This window comes from Dipodomys merriami, unplaced genomic scaffold (assembly GCF_024711535.1).
Source record: "Dipodomys merriami isolate MVZ:Mamm:240054 unplaced genomic scaffold, mDipMer1.0.p SCAF_63, whole genome shotgun sequence".
NCBI lineage: Eukaryota > Metazoa > Chordata > Mammalia > Rodentia > Heteromyidae > Dipodomys > Dipodomys merriami.
Genome location: NW_027206213.1, coordinates 5217428 through 5239267, shown reverse-complemented (window position 1 = coordinate 5239267; position 21840 = coordinate 5217428). Strand labels below are relative to the sequence as shown.

Below are 21840 nucleotides of genomic sequence, written 5' to 3'. Positions count from 1 at the left end.
CACTCCTGCCACACATGTCATGTATGTCACAATTCTACATGTCACATGTGATGTGCATGTCATACAGCACATGTATAACACATATTATATGCTATACATGTCATGCATGTCACATGTGTCAAATATGTTATATATGAGATCTAAGGATAGATTATGTGCTATTCTAATATTCTTTATATATATATATATTTATTGTAAAGATACTGTACAGAGGGGTTACAGTTACATGAGTAAGGTAATGAGTATATTTCCTATTGAGCATTGTTACCCCCTCCTTTGTTTTGCCCCTATCATCCTTCCCTCCCCCATTCCCAACTCCTCCCTCCCCTGGAAGTTGTAAAGTTTGTTTTCAACATAGTGTCTTGTTCTAATATTCTTAAATTACACCAAACTTGGAAATGTGTTGTTATTATTTCAATATGTAACTAAAGAGGTGTTAAATTTATTTAAATAGGTATAAGAGGAACATACGATTCCTGAGGCTAAAAGTGCAGGTGACTTACTTGAAACCCTTTCTATTCAGAGCCATGGGACTTTTACTATTGCAATGGTATAAAACATGTTTTTAACTATCCTATTGTTCCCTCAATACTTAAAGTATTAAGTGAAGCTGTCTTAATGTAATTCTCTCTCTCTCTCTCTCTCTCTCTCTCTATCTCTCTCTCTCTCTCTGACAAACAGCTTTATTTAGTGACTGAAATAACTCATTTACCCAAATCCCAGAAATAAAGTTTTCCACGACAGTCAGCATTTCTGGTTTTTGATAGGACACTCTAAATGAGATTCTTATGTTTTTAATGCCAGTGAAAAGGAAATCATCCACTGTGAGAGCAATGTGACTTTGCTTTTCTTAGTCCATTTGAGCAAGTCACCCTTAGGAACAAGTTCCCAAGTTAGAGAATTGGAACCACTTGCTGCTATTTATCATTACAAACTTCAATTAAGGAAACAGGACCTGTGAGAACAGTGAAACTGCGTGTTTCTGACAGCTCCTGACAGCATTATCATAAAGGGCCAATTTGATTAATGTCTTGTGTGCTATGAGAAAATGAAGGCACACAAAAATCTGGGTAAACTTAGCCCCAAGAGTGTGTCACATCCAGACAGTTCTTGCTGTGATGGTAGATTTTGCATTCCCACATCTATCTGGGGGAAGTAGGTGGGATTTGCTCATTAGTTGAGATGGATATGTATATCTGTTGCTTATATAGGCATATAATATTGACCCCATTTCACATTTGAATTTCTAGAATTATCTTTAAGTAGTTGTACAAAGGAGTTGCCATTTAATAAAGCAGTTTATGAATACAATATTCTTTTTTTTTTTGTCAGTCATGAGGCTTGAACTCTGGGCCTGGGTGCTAGCCTTCAGCTCTTCAGCTCAAGGCTAGCACTCTACCACTTGAGCCACAGCATTACTTCCAGTTTTCTGAGTGGTTTTATTGGAGATAAAAGTCTCACGAATTTTTCCTGCCCAGGCTGGCTTAGAACCATGATCCTCAGAACTCAGCCTCCCGAGTAACTAGGATTACAGGCGTGAGCCACCGGTGCCTGCCTATGAATACAATATTCTTGACCGATGTCAGCCCTTTCACCATTCTCACCCATGCCTTCCCATCATACCTCTTTCCTTATTCTTAATTTTGTAGGATATGCATTGGATTCTTGTGCAGGGGTCATGCTAATGTTCTCTGTATCATTCCAATATTAATAGATGTACTGTCAAAGCAAGTGCTACTTTTAAAAAAATACATAATTACTCAGAGAAAAACCATGGACCCAAGAATAAAAGAATAAGACATTGAGCACCCCCAAATAGTTATCATTAAACTCAGGCTTCAGAGATCTGGTAGGTGTCCCTGGGAGTTTGGAGATATTCAAATGTAATGTTAGAAGACCCCCCAGCATTGAGATTCTGAGTGTGTACTCAGACTAATCCAGAGCCACAAGAGTGGCTGATGTCCATGGGATAGGTTGGCAACAGAACCTCCACTGGACCTCAGGTAGAGTCCAACATTCTCCCTCTAGGATTGAAACTATTAATTCACTAGTGATAGAGGGCTTTGTTGTAGCACTGTAAGAGGACTGATTATCCTTTCTATTTCAGCCATCTTTAAATTATAAGACACAAATGAGAAAGAGAAGGGGGGAAAATCTAGTCACTAAGACCAAGGGTCACTTTGTCCTACGTCAACTCTAAAAGAGTAAGCTGAAACTATAAGCTCAATTAAATTTGCTTTTTTTTTTTAAAGCAACTGATAACACTTGAAAAATGATGGAAGCAAATTGAAAGACATTACAAGATATGGAAGGGAGAATTTACAAAGCAAATCTAAAAATAGTGGTTAGAGAGAAAGTCAAGTCTTGCTGTGCTTCTTTTAAGTAAACAATTTAATCTCATCATCAGTGCCTGTTTCTCTTCGTTGTTATGATGAGTAAATGATTGAATGCATGGATAGTGAATGAATGAAAGAGTCAGCACCTTCCACTTACTAACTACTGAGTTAAACTGAGTTAAACACACTTTCCCGCGTTTAAAATAAAATCAGAGCCTCAGTGAGCAGATGGTGGAAGCTTTTATTTCCCAGGAGACAAAAAAACTACCCTTCAACTCAGCAATGGAGGCTACTGTCTCTGCCCTGTGTGAAGTCACCCCTAGTAAATCACAAGTTGTGTCAGGGAAGCCCGTGCTCAGCATGATATTTTTAATTTTATTCAGATATCAAAAATAGCTTTTCAGTTAACTATATTTGATTTTTACTTTTAATTAAAATTAATACTTTTGTATGTTTTTTTAACTTTCATTCAAATTAATCTGAAAAAAAAAAAAACCCAGAACAACTCTAAATTCTAAAAAGAACAACTAGCTTTGCCAAAAGGGAAACCAGGCAGGAAAAAATTTAAAATCTCAGTGCATGGAAGTAACATTCTGTCAATGTTACTAAGTTCTAAAAATATTTAACTTGGTGACATGGACCCCCTTCATGTGGCATCTTTAAAAAGTATTGTTTTAAGGAAGACAACTGGAACACATTGCTTTCTGTAGTTTGATGGTATGGGATATTTGCGGTTATCAGAGTCTCATTGTTTGTGAAGGACATTTTTTACTTCCTAATGTGAATGTGATATACCTCCTTTGGGGTCAGAAGCATGCATAAAGATATATATCATTTGTCTTTTAACAGAGCTTTCTGTGACGTTACAGTTTTAAATAGTTGTAAATGCCTCAAGTATTCCTTACTGAATGTTTTAGCTATGTCCTTTGCAAATATGGATGGAAATAACTGTAGTGAAGATGGCTTCATCTGATGATGTTACTCTGGAGAAAATCTGCACCACAAGGAACATTTCCAGTAAAGTATGGCAGAAACTGCAGGGTAATCAAAGTGCAAATTTCAATTTATTTAAGCAATATTGTTCTTGCTTCTCCATTTCACAAAGCTGTCCTTTCTCATTTAAGTTTTGAAAGAGAAGGAATGCATTTTACCAGCACAAATTTGAATGCTAGTTGACCTTTGTGAAAACTGCCTTGAACACTGGGCATCAGCTGTCTTTTTCCACACATGGGGACAAAAGGAAGAAAATGAGGTTTATAAGGAGTAAACTGAATATATGCAAGACTTGAGGCCATCCAACTAAGCTTTTATCTGAAGTGAAGTTTGTGTATATTGAGGAGAATATATTTGTTGATGGCTTTGAACAAGATATGTGTCTGGAGATTTTTATGTGCTCTGTGGCTTTAATTTGATCAGGCCATTGATAGACACACTGTATCCAGTACCTTTTGCTGTATGGTAATGAGTAACTAAATGAGTATAACTGAATTTGGTCACAGTTGTATCTTGGTTAAAGTTGGTCAGAGTTCAGTGCCTTTGATTTAATAGTCTATTTTGTTTTTACCAGATGTTTATTAAGCATCACTGATGAACCAGTCTACTAGGTAGCATGATTACAACATTAAATAGACTAGTTCTGCCCTAAATGTGCTCATCATTAGGAGTACTCTTATTAACTAAGCAGAAAATTTAAATATAGTGTGGTTACCTCTGTGGTGTAAAGAGGTCTAGGTATTCTAGAAATGCCCAGAAAGGATCCTGGCACAGAAATAGTGGTATCTGATTTGAGTTAATAATGGGATAATCAGGAATGGGGAAAGTGAAAGAGAGTCAAAGCAAAGAGACCAGTGTTTTCAAAGCACCAAGTATAAGGAATTATGGGGAAAATAGAGCATAAAGGTACTTTGCTGGAGCTGGGGAAGACAATATATGAAAATGAGTAAAGCATTCAGTGGGAAAGAAGACAACAAGAATTTGAATTTGTCTTTGCCATTTTATTAAACATACATTGATTCTGTTGTAGAGATAAAGGTTAGTAATTGATATAATTGCTCTTAGTCAGAGTCTTGGGGCAGGGGCTCTGTCTCTGGGACTTGTGCTTTGGAAGACCTGCATTTTACCATCACCTAAACAGATGAAAATTATGGAAGAACACATGACCACTTCTTTGCTGAGATTTGGTGGTCCCAACTCAACACATAATCATAAGCATCAGCCCTTGTGAACATTCAGGCCCAAGTGGACATTTCTATGTGTATCTGCTGCCAACTCTGGGTCAATGGGTCCACTCGGTTCAGAAGTGCTACAGATGTGGCTATGCCAACCCTGGAAAGACACTTTCTTAGAATAGAGAAAATGGGGGGCTGGGAAGGTGGCTCAGTGGTAGAGCACTTGCCTTGCATGAGTGAGGCCCTGGGTTTGATTCCTCAGCACCACATAAGCAAAAAGAAAAAAGCCGGAAGTGGCGCTGTGGCTCAAGTGGTAGAGCGCTAGCTTTGAGCTGAAGAGCTGAGGGACCAGCACACAGGCCCAGAGTTCAGGCCCCAAGACCGGACCCCCCCACTCCCCACACCCCCCCCAAAAAAATAGAGAAGATGGAGGGGTAGAAACCGGAAGTACTGTTTTTTTCATTTTTTTGGGGGGGGGGGTGTCTGGTCGTGAGGCCTGAGTGCTGTCCCTCAGCTCTTCAGCTCAAGGCTAGCGCTCTACCACTTAAGCCACAGCACCACTTCCGGCTTTTTTTCTTTTTGCTTATGTGGTGCTGAGGAATCGAACTCAAGGCCTCGTGCATGCAAGACAAGCGCTCTACCACTGAGCCACCTTCCCAGCCCCAGTACTGGTCTTTTCAAAACGTCCAGTTAACATTCACACAGTACATTCTTACATCGGAAAGGACAATTTCTGAATCAGTCAAGAAGAAAATCCATTTGCCCATTTCTCTTTATAGTTTAGATAGTGAAAAAAAGATATGTGTAAATTAGAAGTCCCCAAATTTGCACATAACATCTAAGAGATGTATGACAAAGTTAAACATGTCAGGACTGACACACATGTCACAATTGACAAGCATGGCACAAATGTTGCCCATGTTCAAATCAACACACCTGACACAAATGGCACACATATCGCCAATGATAGGAATGTCAAAATTGACACACATGTCAAAATAGGCACGACACGTCACAAATGACGTGTCAAAGCCAACTCATGTCACAATGGACACACATGTCAAGATTGACACATGTCACAAATGCAGCACACCTCATAAATGGCACAGATGTGGAATCAACACACGTCATAAATTGCAGGCTGGCAAAACCAACATCCATGTCATAAGCACCACACATGTCAAAATCAGCACATGTGTCATAAATGACACACACCAAAACTGACACACGTCAAAAAGGCACAAATGCTACAGTCACCACATGTCAAAATCAACATGCAACACGTGCTAAATTGACACACATGATACACCTGTTGCAAATGACAGATGCCAAATCAACACACATGACACATTTTCCACACATGCCAATATATGCCACACGTGTTGGACCTCTCAGTCACATTTGTCATACGTACACATGTCATGCATGTCATCCATGCCACACATGCCCCATGTGCTACATTGCTACATGGATCACATATGTCAGCAAATACTACACATGTCACACATGTCTTATAGGTTGTATATGTCACATGGACCATACATCACATACCACATATGTCTCATGTGCTGCACACATCATGTCTCATATGTGTCATGAAAACGTCATGCATGTGTCACACATTTCACGTGTCACATCAACATGTGCATATATTAACATATATGTTGATATAGATTGGCCTATATATTTTAATGATGTGTGTATATTCTGTGTATATATTTTGTTTATATGATGTACTGTATAAATACTGTATAATGTTCTCTATACATTGAGAATATATACTAATAGATGATATATAATATTCTTTAATTGGATTTATTATTTATCACCATCTCCTTTTACTTTTCACCCTACCTGATGGCCCTCTAACATTTCTTCTTTTCTTTTATTTATTTTTTAATGTAATTTTATTTTGTTGTAAAGTTGATATTGATATACAGATCGGTTACAGTTATATACGTAATGTAATGAGTACACTTTTTTGTCAAACCTTGTTACCCCTCTCCCTCCTTTTTCTCCCAATTCCCTCCCCCCCCCACCCGCAGTCTTGGTCCCCAGGTTGTAAAGTTCATTCTCCCTATCCATGAGCATGGGATGTTTTCCTACATCCTTAAATCTGCTTTAATTTCTTTTTTTTTTTTTTTTAGGTTATTAAAGTTTTCATTATAGAGGTCCTTTACCTCTTTGGTTAATTCCTAGGTGTTTTTTTTTTTTTTTTGAGGTCCTTACAAAAGGAGTTGTTTTCCTGATTTCAGCCTTGCTTTTCTTATTATGAGCATACAGAAAAGCTACTGGTATTTGTGGGTTAATTTTATACCCTGCTACTTTGCCAAAGTTTTTGATCAGCTCAAGTAACTTGGGAGAGGAGTCTATGGTGGGTTTTTTTTTTTTTTTCAGTCAGTCATGGGGCTTGAACTCTGGGCATGAGCGCTGTCCCTGCGCTCTTTAGCTCAAGGCGAGCGCTTTACCACTTGAGCCACAGTGCCATTTCCTATGGCGTCCTTTAAATACAGGATCATGTCCTCTGCAAAGAAGGAGAATTTTACTTCTTCTTTTCCTATTTGGATCCCCTTTCTGTTTGCTCAACATCTCTGTCCATAAAAGAAATGCAAATCAAAACAACATAGAGATTCCACCTCACACCAGTTAGAATGGCCATTATCAAGAAATCTAATAATAACAGATGCTGGTGGGTCTGCTTTCTTGATAGAAGAATTTTCTAGCTGGGCATTGGTGGTTCACGCCTGTAATCCCAACTACTCAGGAGGCTGAGATCTGATGATGATAATTTGAAGCCAGTCCAGGGAGGAAAGTCTGTCAGACTCGTATCTCCAATTAACCATCAGAAAACCAGAAGTGGTGCTGTGCCTCCAAGTGGTAGAACACTAGCCTTGAGCAGAAAAAGCTCAGGGTCAATGCCCAGGCCCTGTGTTCAAGCCCTGTACTGGGAAGAAGAAAAAAAGAAAAGAGTTTTCTTTCTTCCACCAAAACCGAGCAAAAGTGTGGGTGAATCTTTATGGTTTGGTAAGTTCAGTGTGTGTGTGTGTGTGTGTGTGTGTGTGTGTGTGTGTGTGTGTGTGTGTGTGTGTGTGTGTGTGTGTACCAGCATTTCCCAAACAGCCATTGCTTTAGTCCTCTTCCTGTTCTGTCTCTGCCTCTCACTCCCTACTCCTTACTCTCCATTGCTAAAATCAGGATAAAGGATACAGCCATGCTACTAATAGTTTTCAGTATATTTTAGCTAAAAAAAAAAATGCTCTTTCACATAATCTTCTTCCTGGGTAGTTTCTAGTAAAACAACAACAAAAACTCATCTATTCATTGTGCAGACTAAAGCCGTACTTGGTGGCTGAAATGTTCTATTTCTTTCCAACTAGTCAACTAGTCATGCAGTGAACACTTCACATAACTCTGAAGCTCCCTGCGAATGAATTAGCAAGAACCACGAGGAAACATTATGAAAATTAAAAATTCCATTTAAAGCCTTGTTTTTGAGCCAAGACGAGTAAACAAAAGATGGGAATGCCAAAGAGTCAAAAGGCGGGGCTGGGGGTTTAGCCCAGCGGAAGGGCACCTGCCTGGCGCGCCCAAGGCCCTGGGTTCGGTTCTCAGCCCTGGTTTAAAAAAAAAAAAAGAGTCAAAAGGCTTGTTCCTCCACTCAAGAAAAGTGACCTGGAAGGGGTGGAGAGGTCACATTGAGATGACGTCAGCCAACCTTCCTGACTTCCCTGGAAAGGTGTCCACTCCCAAGGGGTCATCACATCCCCACTCTCCATCCTTTGATGGTTAAGCCCACAGCAGCCTCATCAGTACAGTGGTCCAGCTTGCCATCCCAGGGAAGCAGTATGGTCACAGCACTCTGGAAGAGATGATAGATCTGGAAAAAGGAAAACAGACTGTGGTATAGTGGGCAAAGCACAGTGTGGAGAATCCTGTGTTGATCTGCATTTAAGTCCAGGCTCTACTCCATTGTGGCTGTGAGTTCTAAGCAAATCAGTGACCTTCTTAAGGCTGACTTCTTTGTAAAGCACTGCTTCTTTTATTCATCATGAGATACTTAATGAGTACTTACTATGTGCCAGGATTTGCTCTAGATGGCCACTAGAAAGTGGGCAGGGAAGAGGGTGAGGAGCTGAGGGCATAGAAAGTCAGACAATGGTTCACTGAGAAGGTGATAATTGAACAAAAATGAAGAATGTTCCAGAGGAGAAGGGAGAGTGAGCAAACACAATAGCAGTAGATGAGGTCTAAGAAGAAACAAGAAGGGAGCTATGTTGGGTGAAGTCTTGTAACCATGTTGACGTGTTGGATTTTTTTATTGAGATAGGATGGATTGTGAGCCAAAGGCTTGTGCTTTGGGATGCATTGAGAGTAATGCAGGGGGTGGGAGAGGCAAGAAAAGGAGGAGCAGTGAAAAACAAAGGCTGTTGTCTTCAGGTTAGAAATGACGGCGAATTGAACCAGGAAGTTGCTTCAGAGGTAATGAGCAGAGGTTGGATTCGGAACACATCTGGAAAGTACAAAGAATAGTATTTGCTGGTGGATTGCATAGGAATGTGAAAGAAAGAACATAGCCAAGCTTCTCATCCGGGACAATGGAAGAATTGTGTTGCCATTAACTAAGATGTGAAAGCTGCAGGAGAGTTGGAGGGGAATAGATGGAGAATTTAGTCACAATAATAGTTGCTCTGCCTCCCTCACAGGATCAAATATGATGATTTCTGTACAATTTGCTCTGCAAACACTTTCCTGTTACTCACATTCAAAAGCCTTGTTCCTTCCTACTCAGAAGGAGTGGACGGTCTCTTTTGCTCCACAGGTGGGCCCAGTTGCTGGTAGGACCATGTTCCTAGCACGGGACTCTTGGATCTAGCAGGTACTTATCTGTGCTATGTTTAGGTGGGTATTTTAGGATCAGTTCTCACAACCATGACTCAACAATGACTTACAGTTAATACCTTCATTTCTGCCTCACAGAATATTGTTTCTAATTTTCCTTTTATATAGCAACTGATGTTGCCATGCAGATCTCTTGGTTGTTATGAGATTGTGGCATTCCTCTGCCTGGTGATTGGCCAATGCTTCCTATGCTGCGTGGTTCTCATGCGGGCCACTGACACAGAGCTGTTACTATGGTGAACTTTACAATTTCCTTTGATTGGTGGGATTTCAGAAATAGGCCATGCGTGGAATTCATTATACTCAGCTAAGTAAGAGATGAAAAATAAATATCACAACTTTCCCCCATCACCAATGTGAAGAAAATGTGACACTTAATGACATAATGAATCATTGTTAGATGACATAAGATCCTTTAGAAACATGAAGAGTGATGATAATCCTTTGCCAAATTTGGGTGGGAAATATTTTCTGTCTTGTTTTGAGTAGATTGTTTGGTGTTTAAGAGCATTGGGCTGACCATAGCTAGAAGTCTCAGAGGGGAGGGGAGGAATGAGGCCTGGATGAACTCTCTTCTCTTTGGGTGATAGGAACTACAGCCTGGGTGTTAGGGGGTGGGAGGCATACTGATTAAATTTGCATTTTAGAACAGTGTGCTCTCAAATGTTCCTCCAGGCAGGAAATCTACTGAGAGCTGTGGCTAGAGATGGCTTCATGGGAGTCAGAGAGTTAAAATAGCTTTGTGCTTTCTGAATTTTCCTTCCTTCCTCTCTGGCTTGGGCTGGGCTCCGTTTTCCTGGTTAGATAGGTATAGGTCCTGAAAGGTCAGGTCTCTGTTCAGAGTGGAAGACTGAGTTTTAACTCTTCTAATTTCATATCCTAATTCTCTTCTTTCTCTATAAGGAAAAGTGGAAGGGAAATAGGAGATGGGAGATGTTTCAGATCTTCCTCTCTCTCTCAAATGTGTTCTATTTGCCATGATGAGGTCAGGGATAGGAGAAGGATGAGCATGTATGGGAGAGTCATGGAGCCATAGAACAAAATTGGTAATGGGGCAAATATTTGACACACCGAGTAAAGGTTTTCTATGTGACAAAATTACTTTTAATAATAATCATAAGATGAAACATGATGATTCAGAATATCTTTATTAATTCTTGTATCATACTAATAAACATAGAAGAAATATTATAGTCCCTCAAAGGAAAACAGTTACAGAAATATTTTCCTTAACATATTTTTTGAAGAAAAGGATAAAAACTATATATCACCAATACTAGTAAAGTGTTGGCCTACCTTGACTGTAAAACACTTTTAAAAATCAATTTTAATTTTGAAAATAAAGGCATAGATTAAATAGGAAGAAATGTCTTCAACAAAAGGCAATGTTTGGTATCAATGCATAAACACCCACTTCACAATAAATTCTAGAAAATTTAGATACAACTAACAACTCCAAGCAGTCACAAAGAATGACAGAATTGAAGTTACTCAAATTCTGATTGTCTACAATCACTATGCTATCATTGTGTAGTCTGAACTGACTAGAATATCTAGTACTGTACCAGGGAGAGTAAGATATTACTTGTGCCCAAAGCAAGCTCTGTTATATGCAGTGGCTCTCAAAATAAATGCAGGGAGTTCATTCTCTAAATCAACTTCCATATAGTATGCATTGTTTACCCAAGGCAAAGCTACTAAATTGAAGCTTACATTTATACTGTTAAAAACTCAACTGCAACTTCAGTGATTGCTTGGAACTTAGAGCAGTGAAAGATTTTATTTATTTGTTTATGGATTTTGGTGGGGAGAGCAAGTTAACACTGACATTATTTGGAATTGCTTGCTGTGGTAAGAATAAAAAGCAGACTGTTTTTCAGTAGGTATTTTTATTATTTTTTGTCTGTTTTTCTTATGGCTGAGCCTGGGGGTTAGACTCAGGGCCTGAGCACTGTCCCTGAGATTTTTTTCTCTCTCAAAGCTGGTGTTTTACCACTTGAATCACAGTTCCACTTACTACCTTTTGTTGGTTAATTGGAGATGGGAGTCTCATGGACTTTCCTGCCCCAGCTGGCTTTGAACTATGATACTCAGGTTTCAGCCTTCTGTATAGCCACTGGCTCCTGGCTTTATTATTGATTTTGAGTTCTTTTCAGGCAAGGTACCTGGCTTACCCCTAGTAAACCTCTCCTCCTTTCTGCCCTTGGTCCTAGGCTGCAGAAGAATTCCTGTAAAAGTCTTGCTGAATGTGGAGAAGGCCATAAGAGGGAACAATGTACTTGTTGTAAGGACAACAGACATTAACATGCAATTGGTCAGCAAATGTCTGGCAAATTCTCTTGACTCTGACCTAACCAAATGACTTACTTCTTTTCTTCCTATCAAACAGAAGTAGTATAAAAACCAAGCATCTCATAAAAGCATTAGTGATTCCTGTAGATTTTTTTAAATTGTATTTTATTTTATTTGAGAACATACTGTACAGAGGGGCTACAATTACATGGGCAGGATAATGCATACATTTCTTACCAAGCATTGCAGCCTCCTCCTTTGTTTACCCTTCACTTCCCTTCCCCGCCTCCCCCCTCCCCCCACCCAATTTTACCCCCCTCCCCCCACCCAATTATACCCCCCTCCCCCCCACACACCGACATTGTAAAGCTGGTTTTGACATGACATTTTGTACTTCTCATTGTTGCAACAGGTCCACCTGATCCTGTAGATTTTTTTTTCAAGCTCTTGTGCAGCCTCATCTTTTCATTCCAGTAAGCCCATTCCTCCCATAATATTCAGTGGCATTGCTTTTTGCCTTTAGTTTCATATCACAGTGATCTGGGCACTGGATTTATCTTTGGCCACAAAATGTGTAAAACATGTTTTTCTGAGTCTTCCCAACTGTGTTGGTGACATGGGGCAGTGGCATGAGACAGACAAAGTTGCAGGAACCAGTGTGAAAGGAGGAAGGGGAGGAGGAATTAAAAATAGCAGAAACCATGACTTACCCTTCAAGGTTGGCTAGGTATGACATTCCCTTTTATGCTTGTCACCTCATCATCAGAAAGATATATTTAGATCCACCTGTGCATTAATAGATGGCTTCCTGGGTAGGGTGGAGTGGTTTCAAAAGCACTGGTACCGAAAATACTACCATTTTTTTGTGTTTTCCTTTAGGTTAGAGCTGTTTGGGTTCCATGGGCCTCTGGAAAGGAGTTTTCTCTGGACTACAGATATCTGTGAGATAGGACATATTTCAGGTCCTGAACATTTTTATTTATTTATTTATTTATTCATTTATTTAGTCCATCCTGGGGCTTGAACTCTGGGCCTGGGCACTGTCCATCAGCTTTTCAGCTCAAGGCAAATGCTCTACCTCTTGAGCCACTGTGCCGCTTGCAGTTTTCTGGTGATTGTTTGGAGATAAGAGTCTCACTGAACTTTCCTGCCTGGGATGACTTTGAACCACGATCCTTAGATCTCAGCTTCTTGAGTAGCTAGGATTACAGGCATGAACCACTGGTGCCCGGCACCTGAACATTTTGGTATAAATGAGCAGTCTATCTGCTCATTACTTCCTCTGCTTCCTCTGCTATCTGATCATCTGGATGGGGACCATGGATACTTTGAACATCATGAAGATGCATCTCGGTGCAGCTCTGAATGTACACATTTGCTTTATGAAATTCTAATGCCCACTTTCAGGAAATCCACAGAAAGGGGCCATTCTATTTGAAGAGAGGTCTGAAAGAATTTCACATGTAGAGAATAGCATGTTTTAATTTAATTTGCTTTCCTAAGAACCAGAACATTCTCTTGGCCAATGACACGGCCCCCACTTTGTCCCTAGTGTGCTGGAGGCTTCGTGCTCTCATTTGTGTCTCATTCGGATTCTGCTCACACATGTCTGGGGAGAGGGCCCTCTGAGATTCCTTCTTGGCTATGCTTCAGGATTTGTAATAGCAATGGATCCACATTTCTTATTACAGCAAGGATAGATGGCAGCAAGCCAGAGTGGCCTCCACAGGATGATTGTGCAGGAGTGCCATTTGCAGTATATATTAAAAAAATCAGGAGCGAGACATAACAAAAGCCTATATTGACAGTTGACTCTAAAAAGGGTTCCTGCATCCAGGTTTTAAAAAAGAAAGAAAAGCATTTTCTTTTCTGTTAAGATTCTATACTAAATTTTGTCCCAGTTGCGTGTGCATGCACACGTACACATGCATATGACTAGTTTCTCTCACAGCTGCTTCCTGAAAAATCACCTAGGCAAGTTATAAAAACAGAACTTGAACTTGGAGATTAGGAAGAGGCCAACCGAGAAGGCAGCCACAAAAACTAGCAAGCACAAATGAAGTGTCATTGACTTGACTTAAACCTCTCAAGGTTTAAGAATATACTTGTCTCTCTATATAATACAATGTTTTCTAATTGCCTATCTGGAAGATAATTCCCTTAAGATATATATATATATATATATATATATATATATATATTTCAAATCCAAGTTGTTCAGAGGTGCCATCTTTGGTTTGGATGTAAGTTTTCATTATTCTACAGTGTGTATCACACCTTAGAAAAGCAATACCATGTAAGTTCATACTCCATTTCATAAATGAACTATTGTTCTCCACTGGTAATGTTTTCCCAGGGATAAGTGCATAAATTAAGTACTTTTAAGCAAAACCATATGTTGATTACTTAAAAAAATTAAAGTCCTGTTCAGAGTTTTTCTTTCTCCAAGTATGAATTGGGAACAAGAGGGTCCCTCTGTCCTAAGCTTTTCATCTAAAAAAGCACTGGTGGCTCAAGCCTGCAATCCTACCTATTGAAAAGGCTGAGATCTGAGGACTATAGTTTGAAGCCAGCTCAGGCAGGAAAGTCTATGAGACTCTTATCTCCAATTAATCATCAAAAAGCCAGAAGGAGTGGTGGCTCAAATAATATAGTGCTAACCTTGAGAGAGAGAGAGAAAAAAAAAAGCCTTAGGGATAGTGCCCAGACCCTGGGTTCAAGCCCCAAGACTAGGAAAAAAAAAATCAGAGGACAAGTATAAACAATGGAAGATTTTAAAAACTGCTTACCCATGTTCTTAGTCTGAGTTCTGAGAGTTGTTCTATAGTGGGAATAATCAGCTCCCAATGTCTCCATCACCTTTTAAAATGTGGGGTTTTCACTCTTTTCTGCCTTGAGAGGAGCTCATTGCGGGATGGGACGCAGTGCTGGGGTTATGAAAGTTCACAGGGATCAACAGGAAGCTAGAGACAGGAAGAGAAGCTGTGAGACAAGTCAGCATTTCACCCAGACAACCCAGTTCTGGAAAGCAGAAGCAGAATCACTACTGTTACTTGGAGCTTTTGTGTAGTGTCTTGTCTGTAGGGAACACCCAGCCATGGGGACAGAGCCATGAGAATTTCCTGGAACCCACAGGCTGTCTGTGCAAGTAGCTGTCCTGTGGGTGTCCACATGGGAGAAGAGTCTGTGACCTGTGATTACAGGAAGTGATCCTTAGGGTTAGTGCTGGGGGTAGGGTTCCCCAATCTTTACTCTGTGTTTTTTCCCCAAACCAAAAAGTTCCCTGAATGAGTTTTTCTTCCAAGTGTTTCATGTTGGGAAATTGAAAACCTTTCCCTTGGTGATAGTAACAATGGAGTCATTTTGTATTACTGGTGTTCTTTTTTGTTTGGCAGGGGGTGGGGAGAGGAGGGAAAACCCATTCTTTTAAATAGGGCAGATTGGCTAAGCAATATTTACTAACATATTTTGATAATAGAATATGCCTGCCACACCAAACCACATGCAGAAACAATGTGGTTTAGTTTAACCCATTTTCTGCACATCCTCCCTGTGTGAGCAATGTGCCAGGGAAGAGGAGATTAAACTTTCCTTGCTGTATTTAATACTCCCTGATGTCCCCTTCAGTGCCAGAACTATTTTCCAGAAACACATATCTGTTTCTTCTTACCTAGGATTTTTGTGATGTATAGTCACCCCTTAATAAATTCCAATCTCTCTTTAGTTGGTTATAAATCATCACATTTACTGAGATTCTATGTTCTATATTTTGCCTCAATGTTAGCAGTAGTTTTTTACTAATGTTTGTTTTCTAAAACAGTCTTTAATTCATACCATGGCACTGGATTATTTAATCACCATTGGGTTATCTACAGTTAACATGCTAAATATGGCAGATGCTATCATTTACCATAGGGAAGAGAAGAGGATTTATTCTCACACTGGAGGCTCTACTTTTTATACATGATATCAAAAGATTGGGATTTTTTTTGTTTGTTTACTTGTGCTGGTTACAGGGCTTAGACTTAGGCCTTTTTTACTTATGGCTGATGCTCTACCACTTGAGCCATATCTCCAGCTCTTTGAGGGTTAATTGGAAATAAGAGTCTCTTGGACTTTTCTACCTTGGCTGGCTTTGAATCTCAATCTTCACATCTCATCCTCCTGAATAGCTAGGGTTATAGGTATGAGCTCCCAGCTCCCAGCAAGACTGTGTTTTTAAAGTGATAGTTTTCAAAAACTATGTCTCTTTTTAATAGTTGCAACAAACCTTATAACATCACAAAACATTCCTTGGTTGTATCTTATAACTTTGGATGAACTGATGAGAGGAAATACCATAAAGACACAATCTAATCATAAGGGGGATATTCCCTCCAAAACACCATAGAATGTGAGCTTTCTAGATACTTCTTTATCAAAAGTTGATGGTTAACCTGCAGTCCTAGCACTCAGAAAGTTGAGACAGAAGAATCACAAGGTTGAAGCCATCCTGTCCCTCTCCAGCTAAAAAAAACCAAATCCCTAACAGGCAAAAAAATGTAGTTTGTGATTAGCAACCCAGAGCCATTATATATATACATACATATATACACATACATATATACACATACATATATACACATACATATATACACATATATATACATAAATATATATAGTATGATATTGAAAATGGCAACCAAACTTTAAATCATAGAACAAGATGATTAAAATCCACATCTGAGTATGTTACTAGACCCTATGTTGAAAATGAACTATACAACTTGTGCATGGGGACCAGAGGGAAAAACTGGGAGAGTGAAATAAAGGGTGACAGGTGACATTGTTCAAAAAGAAAAGTACTCTTTACCTGTAAAGAGTACTGTAAGCCCTCTGTACATCACCTTTACAATAACAAATAAAAGAAAGAAAATAGAGTTTTAAAAAGAAAGGGGTAGAAAAGCTCATACAATGTTACTGAAGCAAGATTACTTGCTTAACAAGATTGGAGAGATTTGAGGTACATTGCATAAATGGAAGGCCATGTACCTTATAAATTAAGCCCATTTGATATAAATTAAACATTTTAGTCTATGAGTCTAGTTCTACCCTCTTGCTGAACAATCTTGTTTCCCGTGCTTCTTGGTTATGGCCTATAAAGGAGTGGCTATGATTAACTCTGTACCCAGCTCACTCTACTTCTCTATTCCTAGTATCTGTACACCAAGTATGACTTTTTATTCTGGTCTCCCAGGGTTAGTTAAAACCATTATTTTGTTCTTGGATTCATTCTTCTTTCAAATCCTATGCAACACAGCTCCAAAAGGGATTATGGGCTCCCACTGCCTTTGATCTCTGAGCAGGAAAGGTGACTCGAAAATGATTAATGAGCTCAGCTGGACCTTGCCCAATGGCCTAAGGGAAGTTGTGGGCTCCCCAGAACACTTAGAGGAGTAGGAAGGGACCAGTGTCTCTGTTCCAGAAACTGTGTTCCTGTCACTGTGCAACACAGACATGTAGAATAGGGTGGTTGCCCACCAGCACACCCCTCTGCTAGCTGGATGTTCCTCTGATTTGGGGGTGTTCTTGTTAAACATGGCAGCATCTGAATGAATGCAGGAGGATGGCTTGAATGGGATACAGAGAGCTGCTTTGCTAAGAGGGAGAAACAAGGGGGAGGGGGATGCTCTGGTCACTGACAAGCCCAGTTCTCTAGCTCACAAGGGCTGTTATCACTAAGCCATGCTGAGCTTAGAATATGACCGATACCTTCTTGGTAAGCTGGCAGTGTCCATCGTGCTGTGTAGATTCAGTTCTCAACAAGCTTTTCTGTCTTTTGAGAAATGTTCCCACTTGGTGAAGTGAGATCTCTGGACCCAGCAGCCATGGGATTCTTGTATCAGCTACATCTGGACAGTGGTGCCTTGTCTGGGTTGTAGGACTTGAGTTTGGACTGGATCTAGCTTGCTTGGCTTGCTGTGTGGTACTGTTGCAGGGCTGGGTCAACTGGGGGAGGAGGACCTTGGTAGAATTGATCTTCCTTTAGCTAGCTTGCAAAGAGACCCATCAGGTTCTAGTGATGTGTGATCACTTTCCTAGGAGAGCCCAGGAGGCACACAGCACATCTTGACACTCAACATGCATACCTCAGGGCTGCACTTGAACATAGCCTATTCCTCTCCAGGCTGCTACTTACCGCTCTTGTACCTGGACAGGGACAAAATCTTGGGCTTCTAAAATTGAGTGAAAGTGGGTGTGTGTGAGGGCATGTAGAAGGCTGAGGCAGGAGGATTAAAAGTGCAAAGCAAGCCTGGCATCTTTAGCAAGACTTTGTCTCAAAAATAAAGAATGAAGCTGGGTGACAGTGGCTCACACCTGTAATCTTAGCTACTCAGGAGGCTGAGATCTGAGGATCCAGCCCAGGCAGGAAAATCCATGAGACTCTTACCTCTAATTACCTCCCCCCAAAAAACAAGCAAACAAATGGGACGTAGAGTTGTGACCCAAAGTGATAGAGCTCTAGACTTAAGCAAAATAGCTCAAGGGCAGCACCCAGGCCCTGAAAGCCCCATGACCAACAATAACAACAACAAAAACAAAAAGTTGCCCTAACTGTACCCAGTGAGACCTAGCATCTCCTCAGTGTGGGCCAAGGAAATAAAACCTCTACCCAGAGATAGTTTAGAAGACCTGAATTTTTTGTTTGACTCTATCCCTTACCGCTGTTTGATCTAGAGTGAGTCATTTAACCTTTTAGATCCTCAGTTTTCTTAACTGTGAAATGAAGATGACAATTTTCACATCAAAGGATTGTCCTGAGGACTAAATGAAAGAAGATTTTTGGAGAAGATTATGAGATCTATAATATCCAGAACAAGCACAAATGTTAAGAGCATTGCTCCCCCATGTACACCTAGCCTCTGATTCATCTCAGGATGACCACTGCTTTTCAGTCTTGCCCCATCGGCTTAATGATGTTGGTGTGAAGCAAGTCCAGGGCCTTGCTTTTATGGAGGAGTCCTTTGTAGAGATAAATACCACCTTTCACGGGAATTTTAGAGACAAAAATCATCCACGTGCCATTAAATAAAAGATTTACTATCTTTGTAAGATATAACTATCTATGAAAAGTAAAAAGGGAAACGTTAAGGGCATTGCCAAAGACAGCAATCTGATTCCTTTAAGTAGACCTCAAAATGTCTGTTGGTGGACATATGGTACACATCTGTAATCCCAGCTACTTAGGAGGTGGAGCTAGGAGGACTGAAGTCTAAGGCCAGCTTGTGTAAAAGCATGTAATCCTACCTGAAAAACAATCTAGCAGTAAAGGGACTGAAGATGTGGCTCAAGTAGATATGTAAGGCTCTGGGTTCCATCCCAAAGTAGGGGGAAGAGAGAGAGAGACAGAGATAGAGAAATGGGGGGGGGGGAGAGGCAGAGAGGCAGAGAAACAGATAAAGAGAGAGAGAAATCACAATCATAGCTCTAGTATTCCCTCTTTTTCAGCAATTCCAACAGCTCTCAAATCACCCTTTCTGGTCTCTGTTCCTACCACCATTACCTCTCAACTTTTATTAAAAATCTTTTATAGATGGACCCATAACTTGGAAGAGGCAGTAAATGAGCTTAAGAAATTCTCCTAGCCCATAATATCTCCTGAGTATCCAGTTGCTAATGGCTGGAATCCTCTTATTAGCCACTAATTCCTTTCGATGAAGAAATTATCTCCCTATTAAAATCCAGTGCACCTCTGGAGGAGAAACATATTAAAACTGCCATACTTTAATGTGAAGGGACTGATTTGGGGCTAGGAAACTTTCTGTAAAAGATTTGATGATAGAAAAATCTTTAGGTTTGATGGGTCCTAAGGTCAAATCTGTCTTTGTAGGGCAGAAGGCAGACATAGATAGATGGTAAAGAGACAAATGAGCATGGCTTATTTCTATAAAACTTTATTTACAAAAACAAGAGGTAGGCTGCTTTGGGCCCATCCATGAGCCATAGTTATCCTACCTCTAATGCAACTGAATCCTTCAAAGATGCCAATCAGATGAGCGCTCAGGAAGGGGAGAGAGAAGGCACTTGATAGAAAACAGAATGAATACTCAGGAGACTGAGATCTGAGGATTGTGGTTCAAAGCCAGCCTGGCCAGAAAATCTGTGAGATTCTTATTTTCAATTAACCACTAGAAAACTGGAAGTGGCACTGTGGCTCAAAGTAGTTGACTACTAGTCTTGAGCAAAAATTGCTCACGGACAGTGCCCAGGCCCTGAGTTCAAGCCCCCAATTGAAAATAAAAATAAAAAAGAAAGAAGGAAAGAAAGAAAATGAAATGGGCCTCAAAACCAAACTTCATAAGAGCTAGTCCTGTTAAGTCATCTTTTACTGGGTTGAGATTACTTGGATTAATCAATTTGTTTACTACATATATTCATACTTTTTTATTTGTTGGTAATAGAGGATACTTTTCCACCCACTGGCTCTAATTTTATTTAGCATATCATTTCTATTTCCTATATCCATTTAATAGTCACAAGACAAGGCATTCTACCATTAACAGCTTAGACTCTATTCATGCCATAGAAATTGCTAAGCATTAAAAGGGAAAGGCTTTTGAATACAAATAAATTTCAAACTGCATTGCATCTCCCTTTCCTCTGTCCGTGCTGAGCATTTTGGATACTTGAATTACTCTGTGGATGGCATTCTGTGAGTGGTATTCTGATTTCCTAGAAGCTGTGCATAAAGAAGCTTTTTCCTTTTTTGTCCAGACAGCATTTTTTTTTTCAGGATCAACAGTGCTTTCACTTGATACTTATTCTTAGTCATAACATGTTCTTAAAGTAAAATGAGATGATTTGGAAGCCTTTTCAAATCTCATTCCGATGTTGAGCAGGCATATAGGGACCGTGTGTCTCATCTGCAGTGATGGGCTTTGCCCAGTAGATGACATGAGCTCCAGGTAGCACAGGACAGGGTAGGCTTTGAACTAAGACATTGCTCTCTGTTGCTCAGACTCTCCTGGGACAGTCAGGGCTATGTGGAAGATGACAAATTCACAATTTGTCATGAACATAGTAGAGTACAGTCAGAGAGCCACAGCCACCAAGAAGACTAAAACTGACCACTAGAAGAGGGAGGGTGTTAGCGCCATTGAATTGCTTCCTTCATTTTACCCAGAGATAGGCTGGTGTCTCTCTACCTTGGGGAATAAACCCAATGCTTTTTAGACAGTCTAATTATCTTTTTATATATTCTAGAAGTTTATTTTTGGTAAAGGTGCTTAAATTGGAATATACTTGATTGGGTTCCCTTTGAAAAGTAATTTGGGACTCATCACCCAAATTACATTACAAATGCTGAAATGCATTTCAGTTATTACCTACTCTAGTCTACTTCTTACTGTATCAGGAGATGCAGTAGAATCCAAATGACTGAGTCTACATATATTTTGTGTCCCTAAATAACAATTAGTAAGAGAGAACCCTTCCCTATAAAAGGGACAATTCACATCATTTGTACACAGACTCCTTCCTCTTGTTCTGCAGAATATTGTAAGGGATTTGAACACAGAAAAGGCAAAATGCTCATTTCTTGTGTCATGCACAGATGGACCCTAGAGGAAAGGGTGACAGTGCACTTGCACTAGTAAGAAAGAGAGAGCGGAGGAGAGAGAATTGGTCCTTGTTACTCATAGTAGTTATATTGTAAAATACCACAAACATTTGAATTAGCTAATAGTGAGGTAATAGTGAGCCATTGCTACTAGGAGAAATACAGGGTGAGGTTTCTGAGAGCCTCTGATCACATTTTCATTAACCAATCAAGGTAGAACTTTGTGTAATGTATGTTTCTATTTAAGGATGCCTCACTTACTATATAGTGTCGATTCATTAAGGTTGCACTCACAGCCAACACTATAATTCATGTCTGAATGAAGCTTATCTCACACATCTGTTTTCTATAAGACACATCACAGTCCTCTTGGTGCTGGAACATTAGACAGTCCTTTCACATGGAGCTTAGGGGCCATTTTAAACAGTGACATCACCAATGAAAGGCAAAAAAAAAAAGTGAAGAGCATGGCATTAAATGGATCACAAAAAGGACACTTTATAGTCTGTGAGCTGAAGACACAAAGTGCCACTTCATTCAACCTCGG

General features: G+C 40.0%; 1 non-coding gene across 1 annotated transcript; it reads right to left on the bottom strand.

Moving 5' to 3' along the window:
• Positions 1-1628: 1628 nt before the first annotated feature.
• LOC138815277 (U6 spliceosomal RNA) lies at positions 1629-1735 on the bottom strand. The gene has a single exon (XR_011368248.1). It is a non-coding gene; the product is annotated as a U6 spliceosomal RNA (small nuclear RNA).
• Positions 1736-21840: the final 20105 nt, after the last annotated feature.